Here is a 20,346-nt window from a genome sequence, read left to right as displayed (position 1 = left end):
GTCCTCTAAACAGCCACTTATTTTTACATTTGTTGAAGCTCAAGCTCATTATCTTTGCTATTTCTTCTTTTTTTTTTCTTTTTTCTTTTTTTTTTTTTTTTTTTTTTTTGTCCAGAAATTGTGATATTTATCAACACCTTAAAAATTTTAGGAGGATATGGAGGACAGAGAAAAATCACCCTGTTTCCCTAATCAAAAATTTGTGAGAAGGTTCTCTGAAAACACACATTAGCCGATATTCCTCGAAGTGCTCATCGTTCCTCTCTCAGCTCAGCAGTGATACTCCAGAGCTGGTCCCTCAGAGTGACAGGAAGGCCCCTGAAGTCGGAGAGTGGCACTGACAGGCTGTGCAGTGACACCAGCTCACGTCTGCACAGCAGCAAAGGTCCGAGCTGACAGAGCCTGACCCCTGTCACTGCTGTGCTGCAGGAGGCTACAGGACAGCTGCAACAGTCTGCTGCCATAAGAAAAGCCTTTCAATGCAAATCTGATGTTTGCAGGTAAAAGACCACTTTTTGACCCTAATTATGAATGGAAATCTCTCAGCTTCTCTCTCTGCTACATCTGTATACTACGGAAAATCGATGGAAATCACAGAACAGAAACTTTTAACTTATTGCCAAGTATATTTGGCATTAACATTTGATATTTAACAAATTCATCCAATAATCTGTGTTGTAATCTCACTAACATTGGTTTCTGAAAAGGGATAGAATTTGCAGATTTTGTTTTAACCATAAGAAACGCCCTTATACTACACTTTCTGCCACCAGCGTTCTTCTGCCTGTCTGGATTTATCAAAGAATGCAAGCTGGTAGCAGTATTCCACATATGTTCAATTTGTATAATCCTCAAAAAACAAAGGAGCTCAGAACTGCAAACAAATTGAATTTAATTCATTCATAGACCATTTGCAGTATTTCCTCTTTGTGGGTAGTAGGAGGAAACACTGGCTTTTCTTACAGAATTTTGATAATATTTGGTAAAATCTTCATCATAATCTTGTACTTTTTGTATGTTTAAAGTGTGTTTTTGATTACCACAACTATCAAATACAGCAAAAGCAATATACTCAGCACAAGATATATAGATTTGCATTGATATATTAATCCTCATTTTTTCCTGATCTGAAACAATATTAAAGGATAAACTGACATACTGCGTCGCTGTCCTGTGTATGTCTCTAAAAACAAGAGGTACTTCAAGCTGCTCTGTCTCAAAACATGTGAAATGTGCTATACATAAATGAAAGGCAATTATTCAGGTTTATGACAATACTAATTAAAAACTAAACAAATTGCAGAGTCATTCTGATGTAAGTAAGGTTACCTGAATATCTGCTATGGCCACTAAAAGAACAGCAGCAGCACAGGCACAACCACATCAGCATATGGCAGGTGGAGAAGGACAGAGGAAAGGTGAGAGAGCACCTGAGAGAATTGGCTGCGAGTGAACACAATCTGACTCATGGAAAAAACAACTGCATGGGTTTGCTTGACGCAAAACTGAGCAAAAAATGTAGATGCTTCTATGAGGATACAACAATGTATAAAATAGATCTGTCACCCTTGGTGAGCAAACAGGTAAAGGGGTATTTAGCCACAAGCACACAAATTTCAGCAAGTTTTCACCTATAGTACACTGGAAAAAATGCCCCCTTGCACAATGCCTGAAGAGCAAATCACAAGTTGGGGTGGGGAAAATATCAAAGTGGCATCATTGAAAACAACAACCATTTTATCCCAACAGATGGCCAAGTGGCAATTATAATGCTTTGTTAACTTTGTACCAAGGGCACCAAGCATTTGTGCCTTTCTACCCACCTGAAAGGAAAAAAAAAACCATCACCACACCCCAAACCCCTAAATCTATGAGCTATTTTTATATCAGGAAGAACTGTTGTTATTCCCAGCCCTCTTACTAAGGTATGTTTTATGAGACTCAGGTGATGACATTTCATTCCACTCCAATGAAGGCATGCAGAGCACTGCAGCAGGTTCCATCCTGCCTAACAATGAATAACACAATCATTGGCAATTATGTCAGTGTGCTGCTCTTACAGTGGTGCCGTCCAAAGCATGTGTGGTATGGATGTGAAAGGTGATGAGGACATCAGTCCGATAAAAGGGCAGATTCAACTCTCCCTGGAATTACCAGAACTTCATAAATTCAATGCAATTAGTTTTGGACCAAATTACTATGTATAAATCCTCAAATAAACTTGCTACAATTGTAGGCAATTGATAAAAAACAGAATAATGAAAGGTGATGAGGACATCAGTCCGATAAAAGGGCAGATTCAACTCTCCCTGGAATTACCAGGACTTCAAAAATTCAATGCGATTAGTTTTGGACCAAATTACTATGCATAAATCCTCAAATAAACTTTATCAATTGTAGGCAATTGACAAAAAACAGAATAAAGAGACATGAGCACTGCATGCAAAGGAAATTCACTGGGAACTGTGGCTAAATATCTTAGCTGCCTTTGATATATCCCATTTTAAGCTAAACAACTGTTCAGTTATCAGCGATGTCAATTTCTGAAGGTTTAAAGATTGTGTATCCAAAACTATTAATTTTTAGAGGACAAAATCCAAAATATTATGTGATGCTGGTTAAGTCTGTTTCTCTGTACTGAAAGAAAAATACCAATTAATACTGAACATAAAATCTTAAAAACTTCAAAAGATCTCAAAGCTTCAAAATATCTGATAAATATGCATAATTTCATTCTAATGTTTTAAAATCAGTAAAAATCCCTGCCAAAAGCAATTCAGAACAGCACAAAATATTGCTTCAGGTATTAAAATGCCTGCTGCACTAGTAATTTTCATTTGCGCTTTTTTAAAAAAGCCATGCTATGAAAAAGCAAAAACAGATTTCCAAGGTGCATTGTAGAAATGTTCTGAACTTCTGAATCGCCAGATAAAAGTTCTCAAAGATAGAAAAAAAATCCCCACTTAAAACAGGATCAGTGCTCATTTCTTTGTGGAATCTACAATGAAACTAAACATATAAATCATGGCAATTACATAAAAGATGGAGAGTGTATATGGTCACAGATGAAAAAAGAATATTTACCTATGAAGACTACTCAGATATTTTTAGTGCAACTGTTGAATAAAATTACTCTGCAGTGGCAGAATTTGCCACAGAGCTTACTCCCCTGACATAAAGTTGGGTTTCAGACTTGCACTCCCAAAATTCATTTTAAAAGGATAAGAAAACACACAAAAGATGAAAAAAATATTAATAGAGTTAAAGTAGCAAATGGAAAGTTTAAAATCTAATTTGAAAGGGGAGCTGACTCTCTCCCAAGCTATTGAACATTTATTGGATACAATATGCAGTGAAATGGAATCAAACTCGATATTAAATTCAGGATGCAGCCTAGGTTGGGATATTAATAATCTCTTCCAAGAAAAGCAAATGAACCAACGGAACAGGGGAAGTTTTAAGGGTGAGGGTATGAAAGGGTGAACATTGCAGTTCATTTACCAAGTCAATTAACAGAGCCCAGGGATCTCCCCAAGAACAAAACTTCAGGAGCTTCTCCCACAGGGACACGAGCTGAAGGTCACAAGTGTTTATTGGCATTTTTTTCAGTCCTTCAGTCCACTCTTGTGGTGTCTTTCTCTGGGCTGAGGGGTTGTGGGTGGGGGATTGATTGGGTGGCATAAATATAAATCATAGCCATAAATGCATATACAGAGATACAAGGGTAAGCAGTTACAGCGAGAAATTTGCATCACATATTGCTCTCAGTTTATGCTACTTTCTGTATTACAGGGGAATCCCTATGGGAATTTTAGGTATCTAAATCAAATTTCAGACCTCATTGCAAAGGCCTGCTTCTCCAGAGGGCAATGCAAGCCTCCTGGCAGCCCCAGCTGCCCCTTTCTTTTGCAAACAGACACTTTCTGTGTGTAGGACAGACACTGAGACACAGCAGTGGCAGATACATTTATATATTCAAGTGGCTTAAGCTGCAGAAGCAAATAATAGCAGGAGTATGTAGGAAACAAACTATAAATTCCCCTCTACCATCAAATAAAATGATGGGATGAGAGTTCCCTGCATTTTCCCATTCACCTGTACTCCTCCAGAAAATGCATTGACTTGAAAGAAACAATCTTGCTAGCTATTACTGAAATTCATTTTAATAAGCTGTAACTTGGTGTTTTCTTATTTAAGCCATGTATTACAGTTTTCTTCTTCAATTTCTGCTTTGCTTCACATTCCACTGTACGTGTACCTCTAATGAGGAGACAACTTTTAAAATTAAAAGCATTAATAAAATGCAGCTTGTAGATATTTTTAAATTAAAAAAAAAAAGTCAGATGTGAATAAGCATCTGGGGATCTGAATAGTTATTTCTTTTATTCCAAAAGCTTCCAGCAAAAGAGCTGTTTCTGGAGAATTAAAGGTGTAATCCTCCACCAATGCACTGACAGATACTTTATAGCTGGTGCCTTTTTTGATAGTATATGCTTTTAAGCCATTCATACCACTAAGAAAATATAAGTTTCACATCCAAATGATGTAAATCTCTTTCTTTTGGAACTTGTCTGAACTTCCTTTCATTCCCTCTCTTTGAGTGGATAATAAACCATGCCTGTGTAGCATAAATGAAACATGGAAACACCATTCCGTGTGGTCATATTCAACCCTTATTTTGATCCCTGTCAATAAGGAGAGCCCTAAGGACTCAGGTTCAAATTTAAGGAGGGCAAGAGTCCCCAGTTTCCCACTGCCCTTCCTGCACTGATCCTGGGTGGTAAGGCAAGTGCTTTCCTGGCAGAAGCCAACAATATTGTGCTGCTGCATCCTCTCTTCTTCATTACACCAAGTTGCACAGTCCCTTTTGTCCTCTTAAACCTTTTGTATGGTGATTTTGACAGTCAAGAAACAGTCTAATCTCTCATTATTATTGTGTACCACCAATGCACTCAGGCAAAGGCAGTGCTTTCTCTAAAGAAATCATCAATCTAGAGAAATCATTTTGACAATTGAGTTCAAGCATAACAGCCAAAAGGCAGAGGCCTTTTAGAAGTGCCAATTTTTACAAAAACACAACCCAGCTGAGATGTGTTTCATAAGAGCATATTCAAGTACTAACAAAATAGAAAAGATAACTAATGATGAGTAACAGAAAGGAGAAACAGATGTATCTGATGGGAGAGGGAATGAGAACAGTGGAAAAATCAAAGATAACAGTTATACAATCAAAATCAGGAGGACAAGGAAAGAAAGATATAAGATCAATTAAATATGCTTATTAGAATCTCTGCCCATATTTCTGGCAGAGACTAACAGTATAAGAAAAAGAGTACAGCTGTACAAGTTTGTCATTTACTTGGAGAGGCTCCTTGTGAAAAAGCTTTGTCATAGCTAATCTTTCTTCTGGGAGCTTTCTGAATAAGTGGCAGATAGAGAGTGCATTTGAATACTTGTGTAAAAAATAGTAAGGAGAACTGAATTACAGCTAAACACGAAAGTAGTGTTCTTACAGCATGATAATACAAATAAAGCAGTATTTTTAGAGAAATATTTCTTCTGGGAGAATGACATTTCATACCAGTACCATGGATACACATGTGCCATTCTTAAAAAAAACTGGGGTTTTAGCATTATGTTCTTTCTGTTAAGAGATAAAAACCAAACAGAGCCCCACTCAATTAAGGATGAGTTTCCATTTTGAATAGAATTATGATTACAAACTCCCTAAGACATCAGGAAGTATTTTTTCCTTATCTAACCAGTGGGTCCCAGTGTATAAAGCCACACAATCTCTTCAGAGCCTGGCACTAAGTATGCTGGCCTCACACCCAGAGAACAATGACCTGCTGCAAAACACGATTGGACTCCAATTTGCAGAGTTACTCCCTTGTTATCACACACAGCAGCCATTCAGCATCAAAGGCACCTTCACTTAGGATTCAACAAACATTTATCTTGAAGAAGAAACTGTAAAGTACGTTAATGAGAGGTATTAAATATGCTCAACAGCTAAAATGGGAATGAAACTCTCCAGAACTTCAGAACTTTGTTCGTTATTATCAAAAGCACATAAGCACCACTTGACAAACTTTAATGTGAACATGGGGGTGGGAGGAGGTGTCACTGTGTAATTTTGTTGAGCTAAAACATTACTCTAATTTAATCAGACAAAAAAGCCCTATTTATAATTTGATTCACTATCTTTCACAAACAATTTTACTTTCTTACCTTTTCCCTTTGTTCACTTAATTGCTAGATTGTTTAAAGAATGTGTGAAGATCAAAAGCTGATTTTATGGCACTTTGAGGTGTGAAAATCAAAGACAATCATAAACAAAAGATGATTCAAAAAATAGCTTTTTGCCCTCCAAAAATAAAATCTTTATTTTTAGATTGTGGGTTTGGTTTTTTTTCCCTGCTTAAATATTTGTGAATGGTGTGAACTACAAACTGTGTTGGATTCTTCAAAGCAATCACACCCACCTGATGCAAAGCACAGCAGAGGCAGGTACAGAACAGCTGCAAAATGAAGTCACAGTGCACACTGAACTGTATTGTGCCTCTTGTGTATCTCAGTGTTTTCAAATGCTGGAAGTCCTATATACAATTTATTGATGGGGCATAACACTAGATCAGAGCAGCTCAAACAAGGGGCAAAGTTTTAACCCCACTAAATCAATGGTAATCCAGTAACAGCTGCCATAGGATTTCCCTTCTTGCAATTTTATCTATTTAAATTTTTTGTCTACCTCCTTGAACATGCAGAAAAAGCACTAAATGTAGGCAGTTATGCCTGCATGTTCCTCATTTCCCTGTTACCCTTTTGGGCCATGGTATTACAGTGACCTGGAGAAAGGCACATGCTTTCTGTTATTGATGTTCCAGGCTCATCCCACAAGGCAGAACTCACTGGCAACAACAAATGCTTTGTTCAGTGACTGTTTACCTATTCTGAAAATATTTATTCCATCTTTTTTTATTTTATTTTAACAGTAATGTGTGGGCACTGATGGGTAGGTAAAACTAGCTCTTAACATCAGCTCTGGGGAAATACTGCCCCGAGTAAATCAGGCAAAAGTTTTTATACAGAAACAAATGTGTGAACAAATCAATGTTTTTCACATGAAATGGAAAAAAACCAAAACAACTGATTTCCTAGAAACACCAATAACATATCTTTGACAGACTTCAGTGTCAAGTACCTACTTCAACTGGTGCAGAGCAGTCCAGCAAATGCTGTTTTTGAAATTCAGTGCTTCCAAAACTGATAACAGAGGGCCAAGTCCCACTGGGGGACTAAGCCTACAAGAAGCTGAATCTCTGATCAGAGAAACATTTTGTAAACACTTACACTACTTTCCCACCTGGAGGACACTGAGCAAGCAGAATGAAAGTGCTGCATGACAGCTGGCTGCCTGAGGCCTCCCTCCATCATGGGGAGAAAAACAAAGCCAGGATTTTTGCACACATATATCCTGCAGCTCATGTCGGTAAGAATCAAACAGGAAAAGAAAGGAATTTAACCTCCCCCCACCCCCAACCAGATAATTCCTTCTCTTGGAGTAAGGAGACCCATAAACTACAAATCTGTGTACTGGGATGCTGTGGGATTGAGCAGTAATTGGGCACTTACAAAGTGTAAGAATTGGGATGCAATGAAAAAGTGAATACAGTGCTCAACTTGGTAGCAGAAATAGCATCTGCAAAATATATGGATTAGAGGAAAATCTCTCAAAGATAGCAGAAACTTTTCAAAATAATGTCAGTCTGACCTGAGCAGGATGCTAGCCAAATAGAGGGATATAAACTTTCCTTTGTAAGTCTTAGCTATGAATGTGAATTTTATGTGGGTTGACAGGGAATTTTTGACTGTATCAACTACTAGAAAAACCTATTTACTGCTGATATGATAGACTATATTTCTTCATATCCTATTTTTCTTGCAATCCAGCTAAATCACCTTATTTCTTTATGTTAGAAATATATATTTACTTGCTTCTTCCACCAAAAAAAAAAAGTTTTATCTAAATGAAGCAGCTTACCTTCCACTAAAAGTGAGATTTTTTTCAGCCTGAAGAGAAATATCTTTGTAAAAAAATGTCTTGTAATAGCTTTTATACCATAGTATTATTTCCAGTTAATAGCAGCCTTGTAAGTAGATATACCAAAAAAATGAAAATAAAGGTAATTGTGTTTTATTCGTTTGCAATTTGCATGCATTTGAACAAAAAATTTAAAGCAATTAAATAAAGTTAGGATTTAACTTTTGCATCACACTGTGCTTTATTCAAATATTTTACCCTAAACTATTTTTTAGGAACAAACAACATGGAAAAAATTAATAGCATATTCAAATATTGGTGATATCCCAAGCATTAATATTGTGTTTCAGGAACACAATATTAATTTTAATTAGAATTTGCATTTGAGAGATATTTTGCTCAAACTGTATGATTTCATGCAATTTTCTATCAATGATTCATGATAAAAGGAAAGCCAAAGGTTATATGTATATTGGTCATTATATAAGAAAAGAAAGCATGTTTAAATTATGTTAGTTGCATGTCAGAAAACAACAAGCCATTCTGAAACTACTGAAAATACACAGTATTTTCCATCTGTAGGATAGATATCATCTGTCACAGGATACAGGAAAGCAAGAAGAATGACTCACAAACATGCAGCAGCTACCTTTTATAAGAATTCTGCATATATGCTAAACAGTGCTGTTGCAAAAATGTGTATTTTAAAATACTGTTGAGAATTAAAGTCAGTTAAAGGTTCAGTTAGAGGAAAATCAGAATAATTGCAAAACTATGTATGACAAAAAAAAATCAAACAAAACGTCAAAACAAACAAAACCTCAAACAAAACAACACAAAACTTGCTCAATTTCTCATCTATGTGTGGTTTTCATTTTGAAACTCAAATAAACTGTCTTGCCTTGCCTGCCACTCGTACAGGAAAACCAGTATTACACAATGAAGGGGATGTAAGGTGCTAAACAAATAATCCAGCCCAAATCATGACATGAAAAGTCAAAAATTAAAAAAAGAAATCAATCCACAGGGTGAATCAGTCACTTGGATGGACATCATGGATATGAACTTAAATGGCATAAAAGGCAAGGGGCTATTTTTGACTCTGATTTTCTAGTATCTGAAATTTTTGTAAAGTTTAACCATGGTACATGACATCAATAACTTCAAAGGCTGCATTTATGCAAATGAGATTTGTAAAGAAGAAAGCTGCTCCTTAAAAGCCTTTTTAATGCAAAAAATATGATGGAATATCTGGATAATTACTTGCCTTTATCGCCATTTGGGACATAGTTTTGCAATGAAAGTATAAATACCAAATTAATGTAGATTTTTGAATAGTCTTTAATGAGGAAGTGCAGGTGCTATTAGAGCACTACAGTGGATTTTTGGTGCTGCAATACCATATCATGTAGCCTTAGTCTAAGAGAAATCATGCATGCCTCATCCCTGGAAGTGCTCAAGGCCAGGTTGGACAGGGCTTGGAGCAGCCTGCTCCAGTGGAAGTTGTTCCTGCCCATGGCAGCAGGAGTTGAACCAGATGATCTTTAGAGATCCCTCCCAAACCAACCCATTCTGTGATTCTATAGCAAATAAAATGTTCCTGGTATGTACAAAATACTCTGACTTCAAGTGGGTTTTTTAAAAGATAAGATCATAAGGTTAAAAGAGATCGACAGAGACTGCCAAGGGACTCCACAACACCCTACAAAGGCATATCCAGGTCTTCTAATTTCTGTCCTGTATTTGCCCATCCCACTCCTAAAGGCTTACACTGACAAAGTGTCTGGAACGTCAGAGATTATCTATTGCACAACTACACCACTAGTATCATTATAATTTATTAATTTTCATTGTGTCACCTGAATGTTCTTTGCTGCAATATGGGCACTTCATTCCTCATCCTTTCTACAACAGATTCTGATAAATGCATTATTCCATTCCCCACCTTCAAGGCTTTTATCACACCTCTCCATGATCTTTTATGCTATGAAACTATAAACAGACACACTTTCCCACCTCTTTGCTCTGAACATTTCCAAATGTTAACAGACTTTTTGAACTGTTGTGTCTAAGCTGTCCATGATCTCCACTTAAGGCCATACTCAGGAAAGGACAAGAATTAGATGCCTTAGAGTTACACATGCAAGCCAGAAATATATTCCTTAATTTGTAACTAGATTGCTGTTGACTTATATTCAGCTTGTGAACCTTTCTAAGCCATTGATCAGCTCTGAGGAATTGTAGCACAGTCAGCTTTTTCTTCCTGCTGTTTCTGTGATGATTCTTTCTACCAGATTATTTCTAAAACTTGCTTTCACCAGTATGGATATTGCTTCCAATTTCTAAAGGTTGTTTTGAAGCCTGATCCTGCTTGCAACACACTCCTGACCCAGCTGCTCGTATGCAAATTGATGAGATGTAATCTCCAACTGCAGGACTTAGGTCATTAAAAAACACTGATGAGTTCTGGAGTTAGGACAAAGCTTTGAAGGGGCTAATGCAGATAACTACAGTCCACACATAGTTAATCCCTCATTTCACTGATAAAGAACATCTGATTATGGGGTTTTGACCACTTTTGCACCTACTCCACAGCTATGTAATCATGACAATGCTTCCTTGCGTTCCCTATTAAAGTATCCTGGGACAGACTTTTTATAGTCTTTATAATGGCCAGCTGTACAAGCACCAGATGTTTTCTCCTCCATTCAAAAGGACTTTTATCCTACCTTGGAAGAAAAGCATATTCCTTTTGTGTGATTTGGTTAACGAAGAGAACATCCAGGCTTTTAATCCTTTTTTATTTTTTCATAGATGCTTACAAACAGCTTCACTTTTATTGACGGATGTTTCTGGGAACTCACTGACTAATTCTCTGGCTCCTCTTTTCCTCCCTTTACACTGAGATGATTTATGTCCATCGTTTTCTGTAAGCTGACAGCACACTGGATGCTCTAATCAGAGATGGACATTTTGTGCATGGGTGATTTAGTCATTAACAACGTGGACTTGCTTTCCATGTGAATGTGGAAAGGGACAAGTTCATTATATTATACTTACTAATATATATTATATTGTATTATATTATATTATATTATATTATATTATATTAATTATATTATATTATATTATCTTTTATATACATAATTTATATATTATACTGAATGTTATTACTGGACACTGTTAAGGTATTAAGTAAAAACCTGGGTCACACATGCAGGGATACAGTATTTTTCCAACATGCATGTTCCCACTCTTCTGGAAGTATTATTCCTTAACTTTATGAAGACAAAATTATTATGGTAGGCAAAAAGCAGTGTAGGATCAGTATTGTGCATCATTAACTTATTCAGAAAGCATAAAACCCTAAGAAATGGGTGATTGATTTTAATTAAGATGAAAATCAAACACATACAAGATATTTCATACATTCATAATGTATTTTAGCAAATATTGAAATATGTATGAAATTTAACACATTAAAGTAACAGACTGTATTTCACATGTCTGTATCTCTTCACCCAGAAAAAATTAGGAGAAAGATTTAGTGTCCATTTCACTCTTTTTTCCTGCCTAAATGAACAGAAACCTAAATAAGTAGCCTAGGGACAAAGGGTCATTACAGAATAAAGAAAAGAGTCATCAAAGCCCCCCAATTAATACCAGCAGAATTTTTAATGAAAACTGTATCACCACAACCTGTCTGTGTGCCACAGGTGAGGAACTGATGGCCCAGGCAGTGAAAGAATTGGCAAAAAGGCACCTACAACACCAGAAAGGAAAGGACCGACTTCCAAAGCCAAACTTCTTCAGCTGGAAATCTGTATTTCCCTGCCTCCCTTAGTACTTCTGACCATGGCTGCACAAATATAAAAGTCTAAGAAGCTACAGCTATTTAAGTCTATGATAAGTCTTAATTAACTGGGATTTTCAAAATGTATGTGAAGCAGAAAAAAAACCATAACAAGCTCAAGCTACAGGATTCATTGTGGTTTCAGTTTTGCTAATTGCATGTGGGTCAATTGACTGCCAAAGCAGTCTGGGCTAATTTACTGATGTCACAATTTAACTGCCGTGGTGCACTCAATCCAATGAATCCCAAACAAAGTATCAAATGATATTCTGTTCTCCAAAATTTACTTGTATAAAAATTGAATGGCATGGATAAAAATAATTATCTGTTGAGATATTCAAATTCCCTATATTACTTTTGCTACTATACAACTGCACTAAAATAACATTACATTAATTTTAATTAAGTTTTGCATTTCAAAGCATTTTTTCCACACATAGTATGTTTTTATGCAACTTCTGTCAATACTTGAAGATAAAAGGAAAGCCAAAGGTTATATGTTAATTATTAATTATCTGTTGAAAATAGTATAATGAGCTTGGTTTATATCAGGTCACACTAACTCTCAACTATTGTTTGTGAACCGCTGGAGCAATAAAAAATACAGTTCCAGGAAGGATAAATATTGTGTTATTAGATCCTTGAAAAAGAGTAGTTATTCTTTTTGTAGGCTGTGTCATGTACCCATGGGTTTGTTTAAAGTTCAATTTGATTGTGGGGTTTTTGGTTTTTTTTTTTTTGTTTTTGGGGTTTTTTTTTGGTTACTGGATTTTTTTGTCAGGGGTGGGGAGAGTGTTGCTGGCTTTTTTTCCCCCAGTCTAACCTTTCACAGGTGTTGGCAAGTTCCTCCAGAAATAAGTATATTATGCAAATCCTGTCACCATGACCCTGCTATTCTTTTGCCTTTATCCAGAAAGGGGAAGAAGCCTTAAAGGTGCCCAGATGAACTGCACAGCTCAAGCGGGATGACCCCAAGGAATGTTTGTGTGTACAAACATCTACAGGGAGTAGAGAAGTCCCCCATGGAATTTGTTGATAGCAGCAACACTGACACTCACAGCAGTGAACACAATCTGCTGACAGAGTAAACCAATTAATAGTGCAGGCACGGAAAAAAATCAGTTGGTGAACTTATTTAATTTCCAGCTGCATTGATCTTTGCATCTGCTTTGCATTGATTATTAAAGCTCTAACTTTAGCAGGGGGTCATCCACATAGGAGAAATTTCAGTGCCTTCAAAATGTTTTTGAAGAAAGAAAAATTAGTCTGTATATTATCAACACTAACTTTAAGAGATAAAAAGGTGGATGTGCTTATTTTAGAAGGCAGCTACTATCCATACTGGGCAAAGTGAAATGCAAACACTTTGGAAGAGATTCAGGAATTATATGAATCCCACCTTACTGCTACTCAATTGCACACATATGTAAATGTACCTAAAAATCAGCTCTGAAAAAAAAAAAAAATCACGTATTTGCAAGGAAATGGATGTTTGTAGAAGCAGCAGCAAATGTTCCATAAACTACAAGCAATAAAAGTTATTGTTTGCATGATTTAATGTAATTTTTAGAATACATGACTAGCATTCAACTGTAAATAAACAAAACTTTAGGTAGAAAGGAAGAGCAGAATAATAGAGGGGAACTATGTCTTCTAGGCTTGGATTTTTAGTTATTTCCTTGCTCTTTGGAGGAAGGACAGTTCAGACTTAGTTTCTTTTATGCTTCTCCCATTGCAGGTGACTCACCTAGGCCAAAGTTGCCCACCCAGTGCAAATAAAATTTCTGGAAACTCTGAGAAAAGCAATGGAGTATTGACAGAGGAGGATTGGCATTTTTCTCTTGAAGACCTCTTACTGTAAATTGACAAACCTTTTCATTCTCTCTTCATATCAGTTCTTGCAACACTTGTTCGCAGCTAAATGCACTCTTTTCTTGCAGGGCTTTGAGAAAGAGAAGGTTATTTTGTGTTTTAATAGGGGAAAAAATGATGCTATGCTGCAAAGACAGAGGAAATACAAACATAAAGAAGAGTCTCACCACTTTGGGGCAATATTCAACACCTGCTCTTTGTTTTTTGTTAGGAGACAGAAATGAATCATCTACTTTGGTGCAATCCTCTTTATTTACAAAGAACACATCCACCATCCTCATTCCTTTAGCACTGTGGAAACCAATTCAAATTACTTTTCTTGTCATAAATTCTAAAGGAGTTATCTGGCTTCTTCCCAGGGTCCCACTAAGGACTTCCTTTCTCATTGTCTGCTGCTTTTTGCTGACAGCTAGTTTGCTACAAATTCTGCTAATGCTCCTATGTTTACAACCAGTTTTCCCACGGAAAACTCTCAGACCATGTAGCTCAGAGCACCCCCAGGCTCTGCCAAGTGGCCACTTGCCTCAGGCAGTCTTTTTCATTTGGGCCAGTTCCCTCTCTCTCAAAAATAACCTTAATTTTACCTTCCTGTTGCCTTGAAAACTTACCCCAGTACACTTGCAAGAGTTAACCAGAGAGCAGGACTCTATATCACCATTATAAAATTAGCATTATCTCCAGAAGCATTTTATATTCATATTTAGAAAGCTCAACTTTGATAATAAATTCTACTGAACAGAATATCACAACTATTAATTTTAAAGTACTGTTATCAGCACTAAAAACTACATGCAAGCTTCCTTTCTATGCATATCCCAGGAACCACATATAATGAAACTAATTTATTTTGATTATTGCCTTTTGGGAATCTTCAGGCTAACTCCACTACACAAATGTAAGAAAGAACTTCGGTTATTATGCTAAGAAAAGCGAATAATTTTCTTCTCCTGGTCATAAGTACATATAATAAAACACCTGCTTAGTTTCTTTCCCCTAATTTATTTTTTTTATTAAAGAACTCACAATTTTAATTTTAAAATCAGAGTTGTTGTCTGTTATCTTCTTTACCTTCAGAATTTTTGTGGAATAAAGAAACAGATTTGTTAGCAAGCTTTCACAAATACTTTGTATCAGCTTTGCTTAATTCACTCCCCAACAGAAATTTTTTCAATATAATATTGAGTCTGTCACTGGCACCATTTAATACTTCTTTATACAGAGAACAAGCATGTTGTGAGCATTACTAATATAAGAATTAATCACATGCTTACTTGTATGAAATGACAGTATTATAAATACAACCTCAATTTTACAAAATGAAAGCAAAGAAAGTGAAGAATAACTCTCAGTATGGGAGATTTGACTCAATGGGTTATTTGCATTGTTAACAAGAAGTCAGGTCCCCACAAGTATCAGAGTATAAAGAGTGAACACTGTGAAAATTGGGCAGGATAAATTGTCATTTGGAAGTGCCTTTTATACTGACTGCAGAGGGAGTCCTCAGACAGGATCTAGTGTCAGCTAACCAGGCATATTGCTTGAAAGGTTCAGAGAGGAACCTAAACTTTAGATTGGAGAGAATGCAGAAAACATCAACCGAAAATAAATGTCCCAGTTATCCTCAGTAAAACTAGATCCACAGTTGAAATAAGCAGTCATAGCTCTACTGATTTCAGAGGAGCCTGATATAACAAGTTGAGATTCTGGTCCTATGAATAGCTCCTTTGACTTCAGTAGGATTACTCACACAGCCCATGAGTAACCACATACAGATGTGCAAGATATTTGCTAAGCAACGGACAAGAAGATAGCACAAAAAGAAAAATTATCTGTGAGCTTAACAACTTTTAAACATAAACTATATAATCCTGTAGACACCTACACACATGAATAGTATTACACACTGCGGTACATTAATTATGCATGTCAATATTTCTTGGTTTGCTTACATCTGCTGTTGTTGGTTCCTTGCTCACCCTGAAACACAAAGTATTGCTTTTGTTCCTTCAAAAGCTGTTTTTCAAGAATACACCATATTCTCTGTGTTTTAGTATTGCCAAAGAAAATGTGTTGCATCCCATAAGCAATATCATATACACCAAAAGCCATTACTGTCTTTTTTAAAATGAATACTTTAAAGTGAATACTTTAAAGTGTTGTCATTTGAATAGATAGCAAAGAGCTTGAGCTGAAATGCTCATATTCTCTACATTCATTAGTGCTATTGACATAACTGAACTTCTTTGTTCTTATTAGAGTTACCATAGAAATGAGCCTAAAGCTATTACATGAATTGTTACTGCTATTAAGAAGTAGTCTACTTCAGTTTCATTTGTCTATTTGTAAGAATATCTGAATATTTAAGAGAATAAAACTACCTTGGTAACAAAATCAAGACAAAAAGGTGGAGGGTTTTTTAAACAAACATAAGCATATTTAATAAACAGAAGCAATAGCTTGAGTGGCACCCACACACTGTGTGAAGCAAGCATTTTCAACAGTTCTATGTTTTTATGTTTGTATATGCTATTCTTTAAGACAGGCAAATGGTGCACAGCTGACTGTATAATGAGAAGCTATATATAAATTATATTAACCTTTAAAGTTAGGCAAGCACTTTACATACACAATCCATGATTTCAAGCATTTTTTATCTAAAAGTGCAATAATGCATTACTTCCTCATTGCTCAAGAGCTTTACAGTGTATTACCTGAGGAAATAAGAATCTAAGTAATCTTAAAGATGTGTACTCTCTTTCTGGTGTGTAATTAAAATAATGCATAAAAAAGCTATTTACATTTTTTTTAAAGTACAAATCTATTTAAACTAATTGACTGATCCAATATATACAAATGAATATTTCAGAAAAGAGATAGAGAATATATTTTTATGATCACAATGGTGAAACCTCCATGTCTGGGAACATTCAAGTTTAAGCTGGATGAAGCTCTGAGCAGCCTGTTCTGGTTGCTCATTGCAGGAGGGTGGGACTGGCTGACCTTCAAAGGTCCTTCCCAACTCAAACAATTCTATGTTTCTACAATTCTAGATAGCAACACATGACACATTGGCACACGTCTTTTGCATGTCTGAGTGAAAGCAAGAGGTACTTTACGTACATAAGTGATTACAGGCTTTTGGATTAAAAGTAACAATTCTTTAAAATATCTGAGGGGACCAAAAGTACAAAAGGTGCACAAAAGGAAATCTGAGCAGCAACTGGTTTATCTTAGGAAGGGCAAATGCTTTGCTAAAATAACTCAACTAGAACCTTTTTGGTTTATAATCCCATCTGTGTGAGTTTGTTAGTGACCTCAGTGTAATCTTGTCAGCAAAAAGAAAAGTTCAATGCATTATTAAAAAGAAATCATTTGGAGGCAGATTTTATCAGCAGTGTGATGCCTTTCAATCAGAAGTTCATGAGACAAAACCTTTGAGCCACTACAAATCTGGCCAGCAACCTATTAAGTTTTCAGTAAAATTATCTATGAACAGATTGTCTTGTACCAATTCTGAGCAGAAGACTGAATGAATGTTTTACATATGAAACATGCAGAGAAAACAAATAATATTCTCTTCATGTTTCTGATTTGGCAAATCTGGGTGATAGATCTTTTTTTGTATAAAAGAGGAAAACAGTCAGATTGGAGCTTCATGGATGGGCTCTTGTGTGAATTTAGGGTATAAAATGCAAGTGGGCCAACAAATCATTTGGGAGAAAATGACAGCTTTTGGTTTTTCATCCAGTGAACTAGAAAGTCAAATTTTACGTAGAAAGGTGCTAGTATAAAGATTTGTGAGCCTTTGGAGTAAAAAGAAGGATGAGAGAGATTAGAACCAAGAATACATATCTGATCCTTTAACATAGTGTAAGACTCCTAAAAAGTGCTCTGCCTTTCCTAAACCTTGCAATATTTAGGAACTCCTTTATTTGATATGCAAGCATATCTTTCCCTTTTTCTAATCCTGCATCAATTTCCATACTCACCTGTAAATGTTATCTTGCTCTGTCATGAATGTTCCAAAATCTTTCTGTTTTGTTTTTGTTTTCTTGGGATTTTGATTTGTTTGGTTTTTTGTGGTTTTTTTTTTTTTTTTTTTTTTGGGTTTTTTTTTTTTTGGTTTTTTTTGGTTTTTTTTTTTTTTGTTTGTTGTTTTTTTTTTTTTTAATCAAGATACTGGTATAAGAATTATAGTTTGGAAATCATCTCATTGTATTCTGTATTATTCTTTTCAAGGATCAAGCTCCATGAGATGAGCAGCATTCCACTATCTTACTTCAGCCCTTCTTAAAAACTTTTTTTTTTAAATGCCACAAGTCCATGGGAGGGATGGGTGGTGGAAGGTGTCAAGGGATGCCAGGCAGGAGGTTGTTCATGTTCTCCTGCTCAAAGTTTCACTGATCTTTTAGGAACTATAAAATAAAAGAATGATACTTTCCATCTTCCCTCAATGCAGAATGTGAATAACTTTGATGGTATAAGGTAAGACAGTGTCTGCTGTCCCTTGCCCTTTCAGAAGGCAGGAGAGAAGAAGAGAAGTTCATCCAGGAGTTAAAGTATAAATATAGAGTTCAAAAACCTGAGATAAAACATATCTTAAGAGACAGCAATGTAGGTAAAAAAAAAAAAAACAAGAACCAAAATTTTGTTATGAGAAAACATTTACCAAAGCTCAAGGTCTTAACTTAGGGAAAAATTATTTCAAGTAAATAAACTGACCAATAGATCTGGACAAAGGAAGCTAAATTCAGCGTAGAAAAACATCAGTTAAAGTATTTTGGAAGACACTTATTTATCCATTTTCATATACATACAATGTAACAGTTTCTCACACGTACCTATGATAGAATCTAAATTTAAACTGCTCAGCAAGATATGGGCAGTGCTCTGAGCACTGTAAAGCAAGTATTTGTTGAATGAGCAATGAATTAGAAAAGAAACTGGAGGGAAAATTTCTAAATTAGTGGGATAACTGAGACACTCCTTCTTCACAATGCAAACAACTTGCTCCTGCTTTGTACTGGATTGAGGCCATGCTATGTTCAATTTGGAATCATTAACGTTCCAATTTAGACCAGCATTGAAGTCAGAGGGCAGAACAGGACAAGGTTCTGAATTTTCAGCTACACATAGGGCTCTACAAATCTTAAAAAAAATTATTGGCTTACCTCAAGAGCCTGATAAAATGCATTACTAAAAGATGACAAGAACTGGATGTTAATGTTCCTTCTCCTTCAGAGGAATGAAAATCAGGAGGAACAATAAAAGGATGCACAGCTTTTAACAGCAAGCTTTTCTGTATTTGTTTGTGTTCTTGTTTTATTTCTATTAATGTAGTTTGGGTCCATATTGAAGGTAACATCTAAAGAGTCAAACATTCCTGTCTTTAAAGAATGATGAAAGAGATGAAACCCTCATCTGCCAAATGGGCTCTAAAGTAGATACTTCAGAAATCTTTTCAACAGTAGATTGTCTCTGTGTGCTATTCATTCAATTTATTTGCAAAACTTAATTGCAAAATCTTATATGTTACATATAAAAAGAAGTTCTCTAGCTAGATTAAAGGAAAACATTGCACGGAATGTAATAAAAAACTTGTACTTGACATGGACTGCACCTGGTGGTCAAGAGAAGATTGAAAATAAAGGAGATTTCTTTCAGCATTTACAATTCATAATGCCAGTGAACTCTAGCTACAAGAGAAAACCAAGTTTCTCTAGTGGTACTCAAGGAAAGCCAAGATTCTGAACCAACCATGAAGCTCTGACTTCTAATCTAGTTACCAAGTATGTCCTTCTCTCTTGCCCTTCTGAAGAAGCTGGTCGATGTTTATGCTGCATTTATCAAAGAGCTTATTGTAGCTTTCATAACAGTCTTATGACTGTTTTGAATACATTAGGAAAATAAATCTTGGAAAAGTTCAGAAACTTTTTGTATAAGAATGTTTTCATTACCAAATGATGCCGAAAGACCACATTAGAAATATTATATTTCAAAAATCTAGGAGAACAATCACAGAACACAGACCAGACCCTCTAGATCTGGAAATGGGTACATTCATATTTGTTCTTAAAAACATCAATAAATCAAACTCATTAACATGAGAAATTAAATCAATGAACTACTACATTCTATCACAGCACAGTTTTGCACAGAACTATCAAAGTATTGAGACAAATTTTAATGAAATAATATTAAGTTGAATAATGTAGTTTACAGTAACTTTCATCTATATTTTGCAAGTAATAAGAAATATATGAGAATTTACCTTCGGAAAATTTTTAACAATGTTCATATGAATAAAAATAAAAAAGGTACCGAAAGGAAACAAGTATCAATAACATACATTTTCCTTTGTAGCACCACTTGAAGCAAAACCTTGGCATTAGCACATTATAATTTCAGTGAAGGAAAATTATAAGTGCTAGTTACCTGGCACTTTTAAAGCATATATAAATTCACTGTAGATCAACAGTAAAAAAGTTATTTAAACATTCATAGTGCCAAAAGAAAAAAATCATTAAGTAGACCAAAGCTTGTCTTTAAAATAAACCCTCAAGATTATAGTACATTA

The 20,346-nt window shown here is 35.6% G+C and overlaps 1 protein-coding gene across 3 annotated transcripts in view; it reads right to left on the bottom strand.

Annotated features, from left to right (window-relative positions):
- Positions 1–20,346, bottom strand: part of ATRNL1 (attractin like 1) — a 431,595-nt gene that overhangs the window by 181,852 nt on the left and 229,397 nt on the right. The window lies entirely within an intron of this gene.

The sequence above is a fragment of the Onychostruthus taczanowskii genome, unplaced genomic scaffold (assembly GCF_017590055.1).
Source record: "Onychostruthus taczanowskii isolate IOZ18803 unplaced genomic scaffold, ASM1759005v1 scaffold5, whole genome shotgun sequence".
NCBI lineage: Eukaryota > Metazoa > Chordata > Aves > Passeriformes > Passeridae > Onychostruthus > Onychostruthus taczanowskii.
This window is presented reverse-complemented; position numbering and strand designations above follow the sequence as displayed.